At 50.6% G+C, this 4,428-nt stretch overlaps 1 long non-coding RNA gene across 1 annotated transcript; it reads right to left on the bottom strand.

Moving 5' to 3' along the window:
- Positions 1-2,120: 2,120 nt before the first annotated feature.
- LOC130603321 (uncharacterized) lies at positions 2,121-4,217 on the bottom strand. Its single transcript, XR_008973127.1, has 3 exons — positions 4,015-4,217; positions 3,018-3,078; positions 2,121-2,313 (listed from the first exon to the last, which is right to left on the bottom strand). It is a non-coding gene; the product is annotated as an uncharacterized LOC130603321 (long non-coding RNA).
- Between the last annotated feature and the right edge of the window lie 211 nt (positions 4,218-4,428).

The following is a 4,428-nucleotide window of genomic DNA, read 5'->3' as shown; positions in this document are numbered from 1 at the left end:
GAGCACAGGCATGTGAGCGAGTTGGCTGCAGATCCCCAGGAGCCGGCGATAGGATGCCTCCCCACGGGAGGAGCAGCTTAGCATAAATATTTAATAGCTTCAGTAAATATTTAACTTCTCCAACATGAGTGAGGATGGAAAAAATAGACCCTGGCGGGCAACCTCTCAAAGCCCCTGGGTGAGACGCTTCTGAGCTCTCCTTCCAACTCTCAGCCTGTTGTATGGGCTTCTAAGCAGGACCTGGCTCTCATTAGGTGTATGTGCAGAGCCCAACATAAGGAGGCTGTGATCTGAAATCAGCTCATTATAAAAATAGCATGCCCTTTGCATGAGTCAAAAAACACCCGCTCCCAATTAAACAGGAACATCATCCATCTGAAGTTTAGACCGGCACTTTTGCTGGCTTGTGCTTGGCATTACAATCGCCTCTTTGGGCATTTCTGTCTTGAGAGAGTGCTCCTGGGAGAGAGGCTTTTTAGAGGATGGGCACAAACTATTGCAGCAGAGCAAATTCTGCTCTTCTTTGTTCTTGAGGCTGCTTAATGCTGATGCTGACATTAACAGAGGGGTTTCTGCCCTCCCCAGCTATGGACAGCACACGGCAGATTGCGGTCAATTCAAAATGCCTCCTCTCTGCGGAGGGATCAGGTACGCCTGAAGCAGACCTGAATGGCTGTGCTGTGAACCCAACCCTCTTGTCTGGCATATTGAGCCTCAAAATTTGCTTGTCAGCATCATTTCCTCTCTTTTTAGATGAAACGCCGCTTCCTGAAGGGATGTCCCACATATGCAAGATGCTAGAAAGCCCTTGTCCCATGTGTCCTACTGCCTCGGCGCAGCAGTCTGGGATCGCAGGGAGCAGCGGGCAATCCCGGAGCTCCATCCCAGCCTATTTTATTCCTAAGAGCCAGTTTTGCACAGCAAGATCTAGAAACTTTGCCATCTGTTTGGATGTTCCTGTGCTAATAATAGTGCGGCTAAATATTTGCATGTGGGCCTCTTTTAGCACTGCGGCTCCCAGAGGAATATGGGCCATGTCTCTGGGGTTTTTAATAGAAAGCAAGCAAGACCATGAAGCCAGAGGAAGGAAAGGTGTCAGAAAACACCAGGTCAATGGGACAGGGCAACAAGGGGATTCCAGCATGAAGATCAGTCCTCCAAAGGCTCTGCATGACCAGCTCCAGGAGATGGTATGGGACTGGTGTGGTGCCATGTGGGTCTGAGCTTGGGTGAAGCTCTGCCTCGTGCGAGGGAGGAAGCCTTACAGGTCAGCAAGCTAAAACCACTCAGACTCATCCTTCCTGAGACACACTGCCCGATACTGGTTCTCTGAACTGTGGTTTCCTGATGCAGCTCTTTGATAAATATTTATCTCTGCTCGATTGCAAAGCAATTAGAGCAGCCTCAGAAGTGGGTTTACTCAAGAGGCACCACAAAAATAAGACAATTTGGATAATGAATATATCCATTTATTTTGCACTCATGAGGACTCTCCTGAAAGCTCCTGCGGAAGCAGGCATTTCCCAAAGCTTCGAGTATATGTCCGGAGCTTAAAATTCACATCTAGAACAATCCTATGATTCTATGGTCTCTGTTCTCACTCACCTCGTACCGGTTCTACCCCAGTGTCCACCCACTGAAGCTGCCAGCTTGCACTAGTATAAGGCAGATCTGGATGGACTTTAATCAGGCCACTGGCTGTGATTTAGGAGGATCATCCTTTAGTGTCCACGCATCCTCGCATCTTCAGCCTGAGAAGGGAGGACCTTCTCCTGGTGCACGTTGTTTGGTATCACTGTAGGTAAACACCCAGTAAGAGCAATTAGGCTGCAAGGGATTGGTTTTACTGCCTGATAGGGGCATGGTCCCAGGCTGGGATCTCATACAAGGTGCTTGGTCATGGGGAGGACAATGAAGGAATTTAGTCTTCAAGCTGTGAGATCATGAGAGAGATGGGGTTTAGCTTTCTACCTTTAGCTTTGACCTGGACAGAAAATGTTCTGGGGCCGTTCCCAGGCTGCAAACCCTATGGTACAGGGTGGATGCAGGCAGGTTATTCTGACTGATCAGGAGTCAAGCCCTGATTTCCTGCTCTTGCCTGCAAGGAGCCTGATCTCTTTCCAGCCCCAGGCCACCACTGCTAGGTTCCACCATGGCATTCCTCATGTCCTGATGTCAAACGTGCTTGCATTGTGCGCGTCCTTGGGGATCAGCCTCAATGTCCCATCTTTGGAAGAGGTGTGGAAAGAGTCTGCACACCCTTTGTGGAGGGCCTGAAGAGTCTGCACACATTACATGGAGGACTCAAGAGTGCTGCTTGCAGAAAAAGGAGCTCTTTTTATGGACTGGCAGCACAAACCAAGCGAATCCTCCATTTGTTGTGTCCGGAAGATTAACTGGGACCCATTCCTGGGAGGGGATGAGCATTCTTCGTGAAATTTGGGAAGAGCTAAACCCTGCACTCTATGGCACTGCTGCCTCTTGGATGGCTTTCCTCCCCAATCCCTCCAACTGCTTGCTCAACACAAGCCTCCCCAGCATTCGGGGCCATCCCACCCCCTCCTGATGCCCATCACCATCTGCTCACCACAGCCCAGCCTTGATCCCTCGTCCACCACAGCTCCAGCCACCCTTTGTGCCATTTTATCCCCTCGCTGTAACTCTGCCTCTCGCTCCCTCCTCCTCGGCTGGAAAGGCGAGAGGTGGGGAAGGGAAAGGTTTCCCCAGCTCTGTGCAGCAATGTTCAAGTGTGTCAAAAGACAAAGCCTGTCCCCTTTGCAACCCACCAGCTGCTGCTGCCACAAAAGCAGGGAAAGAAGGGGGGGGCCGGGAGCGTGGGGGGCACTTTGTGACCCGAAAGGAAAAACCTTGAGAAAAGAACAGAATAAATATCCCCTCCTTCCGCCCCTTCTTAACAAGAGGGGACAGAATTAAACACTTTTGTTAAGTGAGGGGCTGTCCCCCACACCAGTTAACACGGCTCCTGCGCCCTGTCCTGGTGTCGGACTTTAACTCACTCTGTGTCGTGTCTTTCTCTTCACAGGCAGAAAATTCAATTAGTCTCGAGCAAATGCCTTCCTAAAGGACACAGAAAACGAAAATAAAGAGGAGAAATCTGCTTTCATCCTGTACAGAAAGAGGCTTTGGGGGGGAAATACAGATTAGGGAGATAAAGAGGCAGGTTTAAGGCTTTCAAAAGGGGTTCTTTTTCCCCTCTCTCTGTCTCCTTTTCTCTTTTCTTTTCTTTTCTTTTCTTTTCTTTTCTTTTCTTTTCTTTTCTTTTCTTTTCTTTTCTTTTCTTTTCTCCCTTCCCTTCCCTTCCCTTCCCTTCCCTTCCCTTCCCTTCCCTTCCTTTCCCTTCCCTTCCTTTTCTCCTCCCCTCCCCTCTCCTTTTCTCCCTTCCTTTCTTTTAGTTTCCTTCCTTTTCCTTTCATCTCCTTTCTTACCTTTTTCTTTTCCCACTCCTCTCTTCACTCTCCTCTTTCTCTCCTGCAGCCATCTGATGGCCAAAGCCTATTCCCACACACACAAACCACCACTGAATCAATCCAGACCCCTACGTAAGCGGAGCTGTGTTTGACTCGCAGTGAGTAAGCCTCCAAACGAACCCCAGTGGTTTTGCCTGTCTATACAGCTCCTCCACCCAGGTATACACCATCCAGGTACAACCATACCTGGGAAGATGCTGCCAGTGGCTCAGTGGCCAGGACCTGCTCCCTGTGTGCGCAGGCCTCGGGTGCTGCCTACCGGGCGCCCTGCCAGGGGGGCACGGAAGGGCTGGGTGCCTCCTCCGTGGGGCACTCGGCACCTTATCACACAGGGTAAGAGGCGAGCATTTCCTGAAGATCATGCTTCCTGCCTCTTGATTGCAGACGCTGGTGTCTAATCACCGCTTCCTCCCCTGCCTCTCACCCTTGCGCTGGGGCTTGGGGCTCCCTTGCAGCCCAGGGCAGGTTGGCATCATCCCATCCTCCAGGTTCACCTCCCACAACTGGTTTTCCCCACGTTGTTTACCTCCTCCTCTTCCAACTAGTTCATCTTCGTGTGCTGGGCTGCTCCTTGGCTGCCAACGCTTTGGAGAGAGGGCTGGTGCCTGATATTGCTGCCTGCCAGAGATAAGAGCTAATCTCTGTTTATGGTCACAAATACAACTTGCAGATCAGAGTCTCTGTACAGAAATCAGGACCATACAAACACTCGCTGGAGAAGGGAGGGGGCTGGCAGCACATCCCTTCTATTGAAGATGTTTGTTTGTTGTTTTCTTGCGGGCCTGCCCCTACAAAGTACCAGGCTTTATTAGCAGGGAGGTACAGATTCAGCAAGCACTGGGTAAGAGGGACCAAACACATTGGTGGGGCAGAAGGCTTTGGTTTTTGACTCATCAGAGCCTGAGCATGAGGAGTTCATCCACAAGCTTCCCCTGAACAC

This window comes from Pezoporus wallicus, unplaced genomic scaffold (assembly GCF_028554395.1).
Source record: "Pezoporus wallicus isolate ANWC-B61680 ecotype Strahan unplaced genomic scaffold, APGP_CSIRO_Pwel_v1 scaffold_7392, whole genome shotgun sequence".
NCBI classification, from domain to species: Eukaryota; Metazoa; Chordata; class Aves; order Psittaciformes; family Psittacidae; genus Pezoporus; species Pezoporus wallicus.
Note: the sequence above shows the minus strand (reverse complement) of the source record. Positions and strands in the feature narration are given on the sequence as shown.